Genomic DNA, 18,212 nt, shown 5'->3' with positions numbered 1-18,212 from the left:
AATATAGGTGCTCCATACAGACTTGAGTATCTAAAATTGGTCCAGAATTCTGTGCTTGTAAGGAATTTTATCTTCATAGGGGTCAGAGCAGAGTTCAAAATCACCTGTATAGATGGGTAAATGTCTGCAGTTACCACTAGGGGGAGCTCCCTGCATACAGAGATACACAAGATCCTGTCTGCAGCCACCACTAGGGGGAGCTCTCTGTATACAGAGATACAGAAGATCCTGTCTGCAGCCACCACTAGGGGAGCTCCCTGTATACAGAGATACAGAAGATCCTGTCTGCAGCCACCACTAGGGGGAGCTCCCTGTATACAGAGATACATAAGATCCTGCCTGCAGCCACCACTAGGGGGAGTTCCCTGTATACAGAGATACATGAGAATATCCTGCCTGCAGCCACCACTAGGGGAGCTCCCTGTATACATAGATACATAAGATCCTGTCTGCAGCCACCACTAGGGGGAGCTCTCTGTATACAGAGATACAGAAGATCCTGTCTGCAGCCACCACTAGGGGAGCTCCCTGTATACAGAGATACAGAAGATCCTGTCTGCAGCCACCACTAGGGGGAGCTCCCTGTATACAGAGAGACATAAGATCCTGCCTGCAGCCACCACTAGGGGGAGTTCCCTGTATACAGAGATACATGAGAATATCCTGCCTGCAGCCACCACTAGGGGAGCTCCCTGTATACAGATTCATAAGGTTCTCTGCAGCCACCACTAGGGGGAGTTCCCTGTATACAGAGATACATGATAATATCCTGCCTGCAGCCACCACTAGGGGAGCTCCCTGTATACATAGATACATAAGGTTCTCTCTGCAGCTGTTGGCGGCCACAAACTATTCTAGGAAAACAGCGTTCCATCCCTCCCAAGTCTCTCCATATGGCTAATCAGTACTGTACAGCCGCATATGGGGTATTTCCACATTCAGCTGAAATTGCTGGACAATATTTGGTGCCATTTTACCCACTTCCCAATGTGAAAATGTAAAATCTGGGGATAAAACAAAATTTTGCTGGTAATTTTTTTTTTTTTTTTTTTTTTCCTTCGCTGCCCAATGATATAAAACTCTTGACACACCTTTAGTCTCAATATGATCACTGCACCCCTAGGTGAATCCATTGAGAGGTGTAGTTTGTAAGATGGGGTCTCTTATAGGGGGTTCTGGTACCTCAGGGGCTCTGCCAGTGTGACATGGCACCCTGAAACCAGTCCAGCTAAATCTGAACTCCAATATGGCGCTTCTTCCCTTCTGAGCTTTGCACTGTGCCTCAAAAGTAGTTTTCAGCCACATATGGCGGGTATTGATGTACTCAGGAAAAATTGCAAAATAAATTTTGGGGCCATTTTTATCCATTTTAAACTTGTGATAATAAAAAAATTGGGGCTGAAAGGACATTTTTGTGGAAAAATAAAACTTTTTCATGGCTCATTGTTAACTTCTGTGAAGCACCTGGGTGTTCAAGGTGCTCACCACACATCTAAAGAAGTTCCTCAAGGGTTTTGTTTCAAAAATGGGGTCACGTGTGGGGGGTTTCCACTGTTTAGGCACACCAGGGGCTCTCCAAACGCAACATGACACCGGCAGAACATGCCATCAAAATCTGTATTCCAAAACATCACATCATCCTTTCCGAACCCCACATAAAAGGTATCCGCATATCAGGTGAAATTGCACCAAATTTTGGGTTCTTTTTTTTTTTTTTTTTTTTTTTCTGCTACCCTTCTGAAAATAAAAATTTGGGGGCTAACAAACATTATTGTGGGAGAATTTATTCTACTTTTTATATTCACTGTTCAACATTAAACATCTTTGAGGCACCAGGGGGTTCAAGGTGCTCACCACACACCTGGATAAGTTACTTGGGGGGGGGGGGGTCTACTTTCTAAAATGGGGTCACTTGTGGGGGGATTCCACTGTTTAGGCACATCAGGGGCTCTCCAAACACAATATGGCGTCTGCTAATTATTCATTCGAATTGTGCATTCTACAAGTCAAACTGCGCTCCTTCCTTATCTGAGCTCTGCCGTGCGCCCAAACAGTAGTTTTCCCCCATACATTGGGTATCAGCATGCTCAGGAGAAATTGCACAACATATTGTGGGGTCCGTTTTCTTCCATTACCCTTGTGAAAATAAAAAAAAAAAATTGGGTCTAAAGTAACTTTTTTTTGTGTAAAAAGGTTAAGTGTTTTTTTTCTTTTTTTCCACATTACATTAGGTCCTGTGACGCACCTAAAGGGTTAATAAACTTCTTGAATGTGGTTTTGAGCACCTTGAGGGGTGCAGTTTTTAGAATGGTGTCACTTTTGGGTATTTTCTATCATATAGACCCCTCAAAGTGACTTCAAATGTGATGTGGTCCGTAAAAATAAAATGGTGTTGTAAAAATGAGAAATCGCTGGTCAACTTTTAACCCTTATAACTTCCTAACAAAAAAAAAAAATTTTGGTTCCAAAATTGTGCTGATGTAAAGTAAACGTGGGAAATGTTAGTTATCAAGTTTTTTGTGTGATTTAAGGGCATAAAAATTCAAAGTTAGAAATTTGCAAAATTTTCTCCAAATTTCCATTTTTTTCATTAATAAACAAGTCATATCAAAGAAATTTTACCACTAACATGAAGTACAATATGTCACGAGAAAACAATGTCAGAATCACCGGGATCCATGGAAGCGTTCCAGAGTTATTGCCTCCTAAAGGGACAGTGGTCAGAATTGTAAAATGGTCTGTTCAGGAAGGGGTTAAAATAAAACCTGAAACATTCGAATTCAATTTAAAAAAAATGTAACATCTGGTATAAACACTGATTGCCAGAGCAACCAATCAGATTCGACCTCTAACGCAAGCTAGGATCTGATTGGCTGCCATGATATCTCGCTCTCTACACATATAGATACCAAATACATCTAACTAGAACGTACGTCGCGATTGGCCAGAAAGAGTCACGTGTCCCCCCTCTGCAGCACATGCGCATGACGTCCCAGCATCCAGTGCTGATGATTGGCTGTAAATTTAACGCAACGTACAGTCTAGGCCGAAAGTGACATAACCCAGGGAAAAGGCTTCTGTCTTCCGTACAGCATCCTGGTTCAGATTTGGTTTCCTCGGGTGACTGATGTTTGTCCGTATGGTGTAGCTGCAGTCGCCGATGCTGTGCACAGAGGAGGAAGAGCCCATAAGCGTTTTCTGCAGGTAAATAGAGGCGAGCAGACGGGGCAGAGCCGCGGTCGGGCAGATACCGGGCCCGGCGTGTGTGTGAGTGGCGGCGCTGTCGTCATTTAAAGGGATTGTCCATTTATTGCCTCAATAAAACTCATCCAGGAGCAAAATGGGCAGAAAGCTGCACGCAGTGATCCTGTGAGCGCTGCACTGCCCCCTCGGGCTGGTGGGATGTGCTGGACATGGGTATGGGGGCGCTGGGATCTGTGTGGGGGTTCAGGGTCACCCCCCATTTTTTTTAACCCTTTGCAGACCAGACGCCATTAATATTACTGTTGATTGTCTCCTTTACGTCGTCCCGTCTCCCGTTTTCGTATCCGGTTTTAGTTATTTGCAGTGCGAGCTGCTGATGAGACTGACTGCTGCGTTTCCGCATACAATAGGCTGAAAATGGGGAAAAAAAAATCCAATTGTGGTGAGATGGTGAAAAAACCCCGTAACTTTGCCATTTTTTTAGGGGTTTTTTTTTTTAACGTTCTCTGCATGGTTAAAAATGACTCGGTAACGGGACCCCGGAGGAAACCGATAACGGCGACGCTGAGAGGCCGGGGCTTCATGGTACTGAAAAATGGTCTCGTGTCGCCATTTTTGTAAACCTCCGACTGTTATTTTTTCCCTCATTTATTCCATGGCGCTTTACATGTGAGGAGGGGTGTACATAATACATACAAGTACAGTAATCTTCCACTGTACAAGTCACAACTGGTCCAGGATGAGAGAGGACCCTGCCCGCGAGGGCTCACAATCTACAGGGGATGGGTGAGGATACAGTAGACGGGGGCAGAGCTGGTCGTGCTGCGGTGTGGTGGATCGGTACTCATGAAGTACAATGGAGATTAATCCTATAGATGAGTACAAATTGTGAAATAAATCTGATGTGTGGTCCCAAAAGATGAGGCTGATAATATATTATGGATGTGTGGCACCTGCTGTACAGGAGATGTGTGGCGTGGTATAGGGGATGTGTCGCGCCTGCTCTACAGGGGATGTGTGGCACCTAATGTACAGGAGATGTGCGGCGCCTGCTGTACAGGGGATGTGTGGCGCCTGCTGTACAGGGGATGTGTGGCGCCTGCTGTACAGTGGATGTGTGGCGCCTGCTGTACAGTGGATGTGTGGCGCCTGCTGTACAGTGGATGTGTGGCGCCTGCTGTACAGTGGATGTGTGGCGCTGTTCAGGGGATGTGTGGCGCCTCCTGTACAGTGGATGTGTGGCGCTGTATAGTGGATATGTGGCGCCTGCTGTACAGGGGATGTGTGGCGCTGTACAGTGGATGTGTGGCACCTGCTGTACAGGGAATGTGTGGCGCCTGCTTTATAGGGGATGTGTGGCGCCTGCTGTACAGGGGATGTGTGGCGCTGTACAGGGAATGTTTAGCGCTGCACAGTGGATGTGTGGCGCTGTACAGTGGATGTGTGGCGCTGTACAGTGGATGTGTGGCGCCTGCTGTACAGGGGATGTGTGGCGCCTGCTGTACAGGGGATGTGTGGCGCCTGCTGTACAGGGGATGTGTGGTGCCTGCTGTACAGTGGATGTGGGGCGCCTGCTGTACAGGGGATGTGTGGCGCCTGCTGTACAGGGGATGTGGGGCGCTGTACAGTGGATGTGTGGCGCCTGCTGTACAGGGGATGTGTGGCGCTGTACAGTGGATGTGTGGCGCCTGCTGTACAGGGGATGTGTGGCGCTGTACAGTGGATGTGTGGCGCCTGCTGTACAGGGGATGTGTGGCGCTGTACAGTGGATGTGTGGCGCCTGCTGTACAGTGGATGTGTGGCGCTGTACAGTGGATGTGTGGCGCCTGCTGTACAGGGGATGTGTGGCGCCTGCTGTACAGGGGATGTGTGGCGCCTGCTGTACAGGGGATGTGTGGCGCTGTACAGTGGATGTGTGGCGCCTGCTGTACAGGGAATGTGTGGCGCCTGCTTTATAGGGGATGTGTGGCGCCTGCTGTACAGGGGATGTGTGGCGCCTGCTGTACAGGGGATGTGTGGCGCCTGCTGTACAGGGGATGTTTGGCTCTGCACAGTGGATGTGTGGCGCTGTACAGTGGATTTGTGGCGCCTGCTGTACAGTGGATGTGTGGCGCCTGCTGTACAGTGGATGTGTGGCGCCTGCTGTACAGTGGATGTGTGGCGCCTGCTGTACAGTGGATGTGTGGCGCCTGCTGTACAGTGGATGTGTGGCGCCCGCTGTACAGTGGATGTGTGGCGCCCGCTGTACAGGGGATGTGTGGCGCCCGCTGTACAGGGGATGTGTGGCGCCCGCTGTACAGGGGATGTGTGGCGCCTGCTGTACAGGGGATGTGTGGCGCCCGCTGTCTTTATTGACTTTAATGAAAATCTACCAGAGTGAAAAATAAAACACTGATCCAAGAAGGATCAATTGGGGTACAGGTATAGAGTATCCAAAATGGAGAATTCAATGTGGTGTGAGAAAAGTCCGAGAGAGCGCCTCAGCCGTGAGCAGGAGACGAGAACTCCTGCCCGCTTTGGACTGCAGGAGGCGCGTGCCGTTCGTGGTCTATGTAGTAAATCCTCAGTTTATAGGGAAAGTGACTCTTTCCTACAAAGTCCATCATGAGGGCACAAAGATGGTGGCAACCGTGATCCATTGGAGCCTGATGATCTCGTTGCTTTAATATACCGTAATTAATAATTTATTTCTATAGCGCCAACATATTCCGCATCACTTTACATTATAGAGGGGACTTCTACAGACAATAGACATCACAGCATAACAATAACTCAGCAGATACCAAAAGGGGTGAGGACCCTAATCACAAGCTTACAATCCTAGGGACACAAAAGGTGGACGGTAACACTTGCTTTCATTGTATGGTCCGGCCATCATTATAATAAATCGGGTGTTCATGTAATGCTGCATGAACCGATAACCAGCCATTATGTGCCCAGTACAGACATAGCAGGCTATTAAATGCATGAAGGGTGTGAGGACAGAGGATAAAAGGCAGCATGCTGGCTCAGTGGATAGCACTGCAGCCTTGCAGCGCTGGGGCCCTGCATTCAAAGTCCACCAAGGACAACATCTGCAAGGAGTTTTGATGCTCTCCCCGTGTTTGCGTGGGTTTTCTCTGGGTATTCCAGTTTCCTCCCACATACTGATAGGGAATTTAAATTGTGAGCCCCATCAGGGACAGAGATTATAATGTGTGCAAAACTGTAAAGCGCTGCGGAATATGTTAGCGCTATATAAAAATAAAGATTATTATTATTACACGGTGGTCCTGGTTTTGAAGAAAATTTGGTATGGGTAAAACAGGGATAGTTTGATAAGTGAGGTGAGGCGGTAGGCCAGTTGAGGAAATGCGTTTTTAGGGCACGCTTAAAACTGTGGGTATTGGGGATTAATCCTGGGTAGTGCATTCCAAAGAATTGGCACAGCACGTGTAAAGTCTTGGAGACGGGAGTGGGAGGTTCTGATTATTGAGGTTGCTAACCTCAGGTCATCAGGAGAACGGAAGGCGCGGGTAGGGTGGTATACTGAAACAAGGGAGGAGATGTAGGGTGGTGCTGAGCCATGGAGGGCTTTGTGGGTGAGGGTAATAAGTTTATACTGGATTCTGGAGTGGATGGGTAGCCAGTGTAATGACTGGCACAAGGTAGAGGCATCGGTGTAACGATTGGTGAGGAATATGATCCTGGCTGCAGCATTCAAGACAGATTGGAGGGGGGAGAGTTTGTTAAGAGGGAGACCGATTAGAAGAGAGTTACAATAGTCGAGGCGAGAATGAATAAGAGAAACAGGATTTTCTGAGTGAAAGGTAAGAAAAAGTCAAATTCTAGAAATGTTTTTGAGGTGCAGATGACAAGAGCGAACCAGTGAACGGATGTGGGGGGCGAATGAAAGCTCGGAGTCAAGTATGACCCCAAGACAGCGGGCATGTTGCTGGGGAGTAATGGTGGAACCACACATGGAAATGGCAATGTCAGGCATAGGTAGATTAAAAGAGGGAGGAAACACGAGGAGTTCAGTCTTTGACAGGTTCAGTTTCAGATAGAGGGAGGACGTGATGTTAGACACAGCGGTAACACAATCTCTGGTGTTTTGTAATAATCCAAGCGTGATGTCAGGAGAAGTGTATAATTGGGTGTCGTCAGCATAGAGATGGTACTGGAAACCAAACCTACTGATTGTTTGACCAATAGGGGCAGTGTACAAAGAGAAGAGGAGGAGGCCTAGAACCGATCCTTGAGGAACCCCAACAGTAAGAGGAAGATGAGAGGAGGAGGAGCCGTCAGAGAGATAGGCGGAAAACAGGAGAGAACGGTGTCCTTGATGCTGATGGAGCGGAGCATAGTTAGGAGGAGCTGGTGATCCACAGTGTCCAATACTGCAGAGAGATCCAGGAGATCATCAGGGAGCGGTGACCATTAGGTTTAGCTGTTAGTAGATCATTAGAGACTTTACCGAGGGCAGTTTCAGTAGAGTGTAAAGAGCGGAAACCGAATTGTAGAGGGTGGAGAAGAGAGTTATCTGAGAGATAGCGGATAAGACTCGTGTGGACCAGGCTGTTATGATGAGTCACTGCAGGAGGAAAAAACAAAATACCAGCTAAGTCCAGAAAAACCAGAGAGGTTGGCAGCTATCGGATTGCAGACCCCTGAACCTATCCACAACAACTAGCAGTAGCCGTGGGGGGGTTCCTACGGTGCCCTAGACCCCTCGATCACAGCCGGAGAACTATATAGCCTAAAGACAGAAAGGGGAAAAACTAAACTGCCCCAGAGCAGACCCCAAAGCAATAGGCATCCCCCAACATATAATGACGGTGAAGCAAGATGAAAACACTAACACAGATAGAAAGATAGGTTGAGCAAATGATGGGGCCCAAGCTAACTACATAGGACAGGATAGGAAAGCTGCTGTCTGCCATCCGCAAAAACCCTATCAAAATGAGCCAACCGACTGATAGGAAAAACAGGCCCTGAAGTCGCTAGGCTTCAAAAAGACTATATCAGCACTCAGGTATATTCTGAAGACAGAGCAAAATATCAACAGATCAGAGACAAAAATGGAATTCAGCTCACCCCCGGCCGGGGATGGCAGAACTCCCAAAAAACAAGGCAAAACAAGAACAAAACTGAAGAGTACAAAGCAGAGCAGAAAAACTTAGCTTAGAGATGCAGGAATCAGACTGGTCTCCAAGAATCCAGCAGGAAAATCACCAGCCAGGAAGACGGGCGTCGGCAGCCTTATATCCAGTCCTCAATTCCAGCCACCCAGTCATCATCTAGCTGCCCAGGTGTTTGGTAATCAGTCTCACTGCCTTCCTTCACTAGAGGAGGGAGTTCATCAGACCTCAATGGTGAAGGGAAAAATGAACTCACAACAGTATCTCCCCCTTGAGGAGGGGTCACCGAATCCTCATCCATGCCACCAGGGCGATCCGGGTGAGCCCGATGAAAGGCACGCACCAATCTTTCGGCATGAATATCAGAGGCAGAGACCCAGGAATTATCCTCTTGACCATAACCCTTCCACTTAACCAAATACTGGAGTCTCCGTCTAGCCAGACGGGAATCCAGTATCTTCTCTACCTCATATTCCATGTTACCTTCAACCAATATAGGGTCAGGAGGTGCCACCACAGGAACTACTGGTTCAACAAACCTCTTCAACAAGGACTTATGAAACACATTATGAATTTTAAATGTGACAGGAAGAGCCAACCGAAAAGAGACCGGATTAATAATCTCCAAAATCTTGTAAGGTCCAATAAATCTAGGCTTAAACTTAGGAGAAGCCACCTTCATAGCGATATTTCTTGATGACAACCAAACCATATCACCCACCTTAAACTGGGGACCAACGGTCCTATGCCGGTTGGAAAACCGCTGGGCCTTTTCCTGGGAGAGAGACAACTTATCCACTTCTTGGTCCCAGATATGGTGCATTCTCTCCACCACAGTGTCAACACCTGGGCAGGCAGAAGGCTCCACCTGCCCTGAAGAAAATCGAGGGTGAAAACCAAAGTTACAAAAAAAGGTGACATCAAAGTGGCAGAACTAGCTCTATTATTTAAAGCAAATTCGGCCAAAGGCAAAAATGAAACCCAATCATCCTGATCGGCAGAAATAAAACATCTCAAATACGACTCCAAAGTCTGGTTTGTTCTCTCCATCTGCCCATTGGTCTGAGGGTGAAACGCAGAGGAGAAGGACAACTGAATTCCCAGCTTGGAACAGAAAGTCCTCCAAAATCTAGACACAAACTGAACTCCTCTGTCAGATACAATATTCTCAGGAATCCCGTGCAAGCGAACCACCTGTTGCAAAAACAAGGGCACCAACTCAGAGGAAGATGGCAACTTAGGGAGTGGTACAAGATGGACCATCTTAGAGAATCTATCACATATCACCCAATTAACAGTCATTCTCTGAGAGACAGGCATATCAGAGATAAAATCCATTGAAATATGGGTCCATGGCCTCCTGGGCACCGGCAAAGGCATCAACAAGCCACTAGAGCGAGAACAAGGTTTAGACCGGGAGCAAGTCCCACAGGACTGCACAAAATTCCTGACATCACGAGACAAGGCGGGCCACCAAAAAGATTGACTCACCAGATCTCTAGTACCAAAAATACCTGGATGACCAGCCAATGCAGAGCAATGAACTTCAGACATCACTCTCTTCCTCCACTGGTCAGGAACATACAACTTTCCACTGGGACAACGCTCAGGTTTGTCCTCCTGAAACTCTTCCAGAGCACGTCTCAAATCGGGCGAGATGGCAGAAAGAACTACCCCCTCGCCTAAGATGGTAGCAGGCTTAGTCACAACAGGAGAATCAGCAAGGAAACTCCTAGAGAGGGGGTCTGCCTTCACATTCTTAGTGCCCGGAAGAAAAGAGACCACAAAATTAAAACGTGTGAAAAACAAGGCCCACCTAGCCTGTCTAGGATTCAAGCGCTTGGCCGACTCCAGGTAAATCAAATTCTTGTGGTCCGTAAGGACCACGACTTGGTGTTTGGCTCCCTCCAACCAATGTCTCCACTCCTCAAATGCCCATTTCATGGCCAACAGTTCCCGATTCCCCACATCATAGTTACGTTCGGATGGGGAGAACTTTCGGGAAAAGAAAGCACAAGGATTCATTTTAGATGTCACAGGATCTTTTTGGGACAACACCGCTCCTGCACCAATCTCAGAAGCGTCCACCTCCACTAGAAAAGGGAGTGAGACATCAGGTTGCCGCAAAACCGGAGCAGAAGTGAATCTTCGCTTCAGCTCCTAAAAGGAAGAAACAGCCTCCGGAGACCAATTCAGCACATCAGCACCCTTCTTAGTCAAATCCGTCAATGGTTTGGCAATACCAGAAAAATTAGCTATAAATTTCCGATAAAAATTAGCAAAACCCAAAAACTTCTGGAGGGCCTTCAAAGAAGTGGGCTGAACCCAATCGTGAATGGCCTGTACCTTGGCCGGGTCCATTTCAATAGTTGACGGAGACAAAATAAATCCCAAAAATGAAATCCTCTGTACCCCAAAAAGGCATTTCGATCCCTTGACATACAGGGAATTCTCCCTCAAAATCCGGAACACAGTCCGAACATGTTCCACATGAGAGTCCCAATTCTTGGAGAAGATCAAAATATCATCCAGATAGATAATCAAAAATGTATCCACAAAGTCTCGGAATATATCGTTCATGAAGCACTGGAAGACAGAAGGGGCATTAGTGAGCCCAAAAGGCATCACCAGGTACTCAAAATGTCCCTCCGGAGTATTAAATGCCGTCTTCCATTCATCCCCATGCTTAATGCGAATAAGATTATACGCCCCCCTGAGGTCAATCTTGGTAAACCAGCAAGCACCTTTAACTCAGTAGAATAGATCAGAAATCAGGGGTAACGGATACTGATATTTAACAGTAATTTTGTTGAGGGCACGATAGTCAATACAAGGTCTTAATGATCCATCCTTTTTAGCCATGAAAAAAAACCCAGCACCTAAGGGTGAAGAGGATGGTCTAATATGACCCTTCTCCAATGCCTCCTTAATATAGGATCGCATAGCCTCGTGCTCGGGTACAGATAAATTGAAGAGCCGACCCTTGGGGAATTTACACCCCGGGTTCAGCTCAATAGCACAGTCATAACTCCTATGAGGAGGCAGAGACGCAGACTCATTCTCACTAAATACATCATAAAAGTCAGCCAAATAATCAGGAACATCATGCGACTGGGGAGAGGTGGAGAAAACAGGAGCATCACTAAGGGCACACCGACAACCCCAACTCACCACAGACAAAGATTTCCAATCCAGAACTGGATTATGGATTTGCAACCAGGGAAACCCCAGAACAATGGTATCATGCAAATTATGCAACACCAAAAATCTGCAATTTTCTTGATGGTCTGGGGCGACCCGCATTACCACCTGGGTCCAAAACTGAGGTATATTCTTCGCCAAAGGAGTAGCATCAATACCCCTCAAAGGGATAGGCGTCCGCAGAGGTGTCATAGGAAATCCACAACGTTTAGCAAAATCCAAGTCCATCAGGTTCAGAGCTGCTCCTGAATCCACAAAAGCCTTGGCGGAAAATGTGGACAGGGAGCAGATCAGAGTAATAGCCAGAAGAAACTTAGGTTGAACACCACCCACAGAAAACGTGTGTGCACAACGTTTCTCTCGTTTAGGGCAGACAAATAATATGCGAGGCATCTCCACAAAAAAAACACAGCTTATTACGCTTTCTGAACTCCTGACGTTGCTCCCTAGACAAAACTCTAGCACATTGCATAGGTTTAGACATTTGATCAACAGGTGGTAACACCTCTCGTGCAGTTTTGCGTTCACGTAAACGCCGATCCACCTGAATGGCTAATGACATAGAATCGTCAAGACCAGAGGGAACAGGAAATCCCACCATAGTATCTTTTACAGTTTCTGACAAACCCTTCCGAAAGAGAGCAGCCGAGGCATTATCATTCCAGGTAGTAAGTACCGCCCACTTTCGGAATTTTTGACAGTACAACTCTGCCGAATCCCGACCCTGGTTCAATGCCAGCAGGGTCTTTTCAGCCTGATCAATGGCATTAGGTTCATCATACAACATCCCCAAGGCTTGAAAAAATGCGTTCACATTAGTCAGAATAGGATCATCTGGTTTCAAAGAAAACTCCCAATCCTGGGAATCGCCACGCAGCAAAGAGATGACAATTTTAACCTGCTGCGCGGAGTTCCCCGACGAGTTAGGCTTCAAGGCAAAAAATAATTTACAATTATTCTTGAAATTCAAGAATTTAGAGCGATTCCCCAAAAATACATCAGGAGAAGGGATCTTTGGTTCAGCAGCATGTGAATGAGCAAGATAGGCGGAAATTCCCCACACTTCAGCAGCGAGCCGCTCCACACGATCAGACAATTGCTTCATCTCCATTGAGAGAAAAATTCCCCCTACGGCCTCAGAGATATCGAGGAAAAAATATGCACACAAAAAAAGAAAAAAAAAATTCTGACACTTTTTTTTTTTTTTTTTTTTTTTACAATTCTCTCCTGCTATTGAGTACCCTAGGATCTGCGGTATGGCTGGTGATTCTGTTATGATGAGTCACCGCAGGAGGAAAAAACAAAATACCAGCTAAGTCCAAAAAAACCAGAGAGGTTGGCATCTATCGGATTGCAGACCCCTGAACCTATCCACAACAACTAGCAGTAGCCGTGGGGGGTTCCTACGGTGCCCTAGACCCCTCGATCACAGCCAGAGAACTATATAGCCTAAAGACAGAAAGGGAAAAACTAAACTGCCCCAGAGCAGACCCCAAAGCAATAGGCAGCCCCCAACATATAATGACGGTGAAGCAAGATGAAAACACGAACACAGATAGAAAGATAGGTTGAGCAAATGATGGGGCCCAAGCTAACTAAATAGGACAGGAAAGGAAAGCTGCTGTCTGCCATCCGCAAAAACCCTATCAAAATGAGCCAACCGACTGATAGGAAAAACAGGCCCTGAAGTCGCTAGGCTTCAAAAAGACTATATCAGCACTCAGGTATATTCTGAAGACAGAGCAAAATATCAACAGATCAGAGACAAAAATGGAATCTAGCTCACGTCCAGCCGGGGATGGCAGAACTCCCAAAAAACAAGGCAAAACAAGAATAAAGCTGAAGTGTACAAAGCAGAGCAGAAAAACTTAGCTTAGAGATGCAGGAATCAGACTGGTCTCCAAGAATCCAGCAGGAAAATCACCAGCCAGGAAGACGGGCGTCGGCAGCCTTATATCCAGTCCTCAATTCCAGCCACCCAGTCATCATCTAGCTGCCCAGGTGTTTGGTAATCAGTCTCACTACCTTCCTTCACTAGAGGAGGGAGTTCATCAGACCTCAATGGTGAAGGGAAAAATGAACTCACAACACCAGGCGTTCCAGGAGTTTAGAGATGAAGGGAAGATTAGAGACAGGTCTATAGTTTGCGGCACAGTTTTGGTCGAGGGATGGTTTTTAAGTAATGGATGTATGATGGCATGCTTAAATGAGGAAGGAAAGCTACCACAAGAGACAGAGAGGTGACAGCAGGGGAAAGGGACTGGAGGAGATGTGAGGGAATAAGGTCACTGGTGCATTAGTAGGGCGAGAAGATGCAAGGAGCCTGATCACTTCTTCCTTGACTGGTTCAAAGACAGAGTGAGCTAGATCCAGTGGGGGATGAAGGGCAGTGCATGGTATGAGGGGATTGGGAGAGGATTTCCTGGTGGAAATGGTCAATTTAGGTAATGAGCGAACGACAGTTAAAACCCTTTGAATGCTTCTGCCTGAGATTGAGATCAGCACGTGAAGCTTTAAGCAGTAACTATCAGCAGTTGGCTCTGGTCTCTGCTGTAATAAGCAGATGCCGGGTGTAAAAAGAATAAATACCCGCCCCCCCCCAAAAAAAAAACAAAAACATTCCTGAGTCCAATTAATAGAAACGCATCCAGGCTAAATACAACCATTTATTCCAGTTTGGATTCTATGAAATTACCAAAATATGCCGCTGTCAGTCCCGTCCCACAATATCTGCCCCCTGTGCTTGGCTGCAGCAGTCTTCAATAAACTAACTGTTGTTCACTTCATCAGACCGCTGCAGCCAGTCACAGACCACAGCGATCCCGTGCCATCACTTTTTTTCATATTGATCTTTTTGGGTTTCTAATAATCCGCTCCCGGCCGTCTGCACCATGGTGGGTGTCTGATATATGATGTCAGTAATGGATCCTGTGTTGCGTCACTCCCTCACAACGTGACCGAGCGACTGACAGGAAGGACACGACGGCCTCAGCCATTTCTTATTCTGCTGAGGTAAAACGAAAGCTGAGCTCTGATTCTTGATTTCAGAACCCTCCTGGCAATCAAGATAAAAACCATATAAAGATACATGGTCATGGCCGAAAGTGTTCCCACCCTTGAAATTGTTCTAGAAAAATGATGTATTTCTCCCATTAAATACTGAGGTTTATTTCGTTCAAAAGAAATTTCCTGCATTGAACTCACTGAGGTCAGCGCTGCACAACAAGACTTTTTGACGTTAGCAGTGATCTCACTGAAGTCACTGCAGTTCATTGGCCCGGCTCACAGTGAAGTGTGGGAACGCAGCCTCAGTGACCAGCGGTAACCTCGATGACGTCACCGCTAGTCACTGATGCTGCGCTCGCAGCAGCTCATTTCCCCGAGGTTTTCAGCCTGGACAGTCGCATCTTGGCACCGTCCAGGTTAAAAGCCACTTATTGCAGACATGGATTACGGCGTGGGGACAGTATGTTGGACAGGTGAGGGATATGGTTGTTTTTTATTGATTTTTTACAGGAGACCATGGATTCAATGGAATGTGAGTTAGGTGAGTATTATCTATTATTTTCAGTTTTTTACAGAGGACGAGGGCTTCATTGGAATGGGTGTATGGGGAGTATACATTTTTAAATGTAAAAGTGTGTTTTGTTTTATTTCAAGTAAAACATTTATTATTCTGGCTGTGTGTTTATTTCCAATATAACTATAGGATTAGTAATGGATAGGTGTCTTATAGATGCCTCTCCATTACTAATCTGTGGGCTTGATGTCACCTGACAATACAAATGTGACATCAACCCCATAAATATTAACCCCACTTTCCACCGCTACAGGGCAAGTGGGAAGAGCTGAGCAAAGTGCCAGAATTAGAGCATCTAAGGGTATGTTTCCACGTTCAGTATTTGCTGCGGATTGGACGCTGTGTACAGCCGCAGTGTCCAGATGTTCCAGCATAGTGGAGGGGATTTTATGAAATCCCATCTCCACTATGCGTACAAAGACGCGGGTGACACACCCACGAAACCGGACATGCGGCGCGTTTTTATAGAATGCAGCATGTCTATTTATCTTACGGAGACGGCAGTAATAATTTTACAAATGATGAGAGCCAGTGTTTGCCACACTGTCATGCAGATGACAGCGTGGCAAACAATGGATGTTCGGGCCTCTCATTCATTTGAATGGGGTCTGGATACAGGTATTGATCTGGTATCCGAACCAAACTTTTTTTTAACTCTTCGGCTGGACCCGAACATCCAGAGGTTCAACCTTCACTATTTGGCACCCTCAACATTGCTGTCATTTCAGAACTCACCAGCTCTTTGTTTGCATCAATTTCTGGGGGCTTCTTGAAGTATGTTTGGGGTCATTGTTCTGTTGGAAGACCCATGACTTAGGACGCAAACCCAGCTTTCTTACACTGGGCACTAACATTGCAACCCTGAGTCCTTTGGTAATCTTCAGATTTCAGGCTGCCTGGCAGCAAAACAACCCCAAAACCTATTTATACCTCCACCATATTTGACTGTAGGTACTGTGTTCCTTTCTTTGTAGGCCTCATTCCATTTCTGTAAACAGTAGAATGATGTGCTTTACCAAAAAGCTCTATCTTGGTCTCATCTGTCTGCAAGATGTCTTACTCATGTACATTTTGGCAAACTGAAGTGCAGCTTTTTTATGCCTACGTCACCAGTGGGGTTCCCATGGGTTTCCTGCCATAGCATTTCATTTTATTTATATGTGGACGGATAGTTCATGCTGACACTGATGCACCCTGAGCCTGCAGGACAGCTTGGATTTCTTTGGAACTTGATTGGGGCTGCTCATCCACCATCCGGACTATCCTGCCTTACACGGCCATTACACAGTACACAGCAGGGGCACATTTGTAAGATTATCTCGGCACAGGAACATTTTATTTTAAATGCATCAAATGTGGAAATTATTATTTCAACCCCTTTCCGACATTGGGCATTTTAGTACGCCCATGTTGGACTCCCTCCCTTTGATGTGGGCTCCGGCGGTGAGCCCACATCTTTCCCGTGACATGTTAGCTGTTTTGAACAGCTGACATGTGCCTGGAATAGCCACGGGTGGATTCGCGATCCACCCGTTGTTATTAACCCGTTAAAAGCCACTTTCAAACTCTGACAGCGGCATTCAATGCGTGCTGCCAGCCATTAGGGCGGAAATCCGCCCAGCAGTGACCCCCGTCACGTGATCGCGGGTCACCAGTGGGTTGGCAAGACAAACAGAGGTCTCCTGGAGATCTCTATGGTTGTCACTGCTGGATTGCTATGAGCGCCACCCAGTGGTTGGTGCTCATACCAAGTGAGTAATTCAGCTATATATAGGTGATCTGATCATCGCCTCTATGTAGCAGAGCTGATCGGGCGATGGCAGCTTCTAGTCTCCCATGGAAACTATTGAAGCATACCAAAAGTAAAAAAAAAAGTTTTAAAAAATATAAAAAAGTTCAAATCACCCCCCCATTCAAAATAAAACAATAATAAGAAAAAAATCAAACCTGCACATATTTTGTATCGTCGCCTTTAGAATCGCCCGATCTATCAATTAAAAAGAATATTAACCTTATCGCTAAAAGGCGTACCGATAAAAAAATTAAACGCCAGAATTACGTTTTTTGGTCTCTGCGACTTTGCATTAAAATGCAATTAACGGGCGATCAAAAGAACGCATCCGCACCAAAATGGTATAATTAAAAACGTCAGCTCAGCACGCAAAAAAATAAGCACTCAGCCAATCCGAGATCACGAAAAATGGAGACGCTACGAGTCTCGGAAAATGGCGCATTTTTTTTTTTAACAAACTAGACAAAAGAGAACCTAGACATGTTTGGTGTCTATGAACTCGTAATGGCCTGGAGAATCATAATGGCAGGTCAGTTTTAGCATTTAGTGAACCTAGCAAAAAAGCCAAACAAAAAACAATTGTGGGATTGCACTTTATTTTTTTTTTTTGCAATTTTACCGCACTTGTAATTTTTTCCCCCACTTTCTTGGACACGACATGGTAAAACCAAAGGTGTCGTTCAAAAGTACAACTCATCCCGCAAAAAAGACAAAAAAAAACAAAACAAGCCCTCGACATGGCCATATTGACGGAAAAATAAAAAAGTTATGGCTCTGGGGGAAGAAGGGGAGCGAAAAACGAAAGCGCAAAACTGAAAATACCGCTGGTCATGAAGGGGTTAAACTGAATTTTGTTGGATGGAAAACCCCTTTAAGTGACTTCTATGTATGTCCCATCTTGTCTGTGCAGTAGTGTGCCGCTCCCCAGCCTCCTGACCTCCTGATAAGGCGAGAAACCCGGCCGAGTCTCGCATATCAATACTCGGGAGCGGAGCGTGCTGCTTCATGTATTGCTATGCGGCCGCATTCTTCGAGCCGAGTGCTGGCGGTAGTGCCGGGTATTAACATGCGAGACTCGGCCGTGTTACCAGCATGTGTGATCCCGGCCTTACTTGGGGACTCAGGCGCTCCAGATTGATTGACAGTTTGGGATCCTGGCGGCAGCATGGCTCTGCTGCTGCTATAGGAGTCAGCTTTACCTCTGCAGTATCGGAAGCAAGAGCTAACCATGGCTCCTGACATACCAGCCAGCCTCAGGGAAGCGCCTGCAAATTCACTAAGATAGGGTGTTCATTTACCCTGCAGTGCCTCCGCA

The 18,212-nt window shown here is 46.4% G+C and overlaps 1 protein-coding gene across 1 annotated transcript in view; it reads left to right on the top strand.

Annotated features, from left to right (window-relative positions):
- Positions 1–2,941: 2,941 nt before the first annotated feature.
- Positions 2,942–18,212, top strand: part of TTC33 (tetratricopeptide repeat domain 33) — a 183,911-nt gene continuing 168,640 nt past the window's right edge. The window contains exon 1 of the mRNA XM_073562655.1: positions 2,942–3,204. The gene's annotated coding sequence lies outside the window, so the exon portion shown is untranslated. The remainder of the gene's footprint in view (positions 3,205–18,212) is intronic.

This window comes from Dendrobates tinctorius, unplaced genomic scaffold (genome assembly GCF_039654945.1).
Source record: "Dendrobates tinctorius isolate UK_male_01 unplaced genomic scaffold, ASM3965494v1 ptg000362l, whole genome shotgun sequence".
Lineage (NCBI taxonomy): Eukaryota > Metazoa > Chordata > Amphibia > Anura > Dendrobatidae > Dendrobates > Dendrobates tinctorius.
Note: the sequence above shows the minus strand (reverse complement) of the source record. Positions and strands in the feature narration are given on the sequence as shown.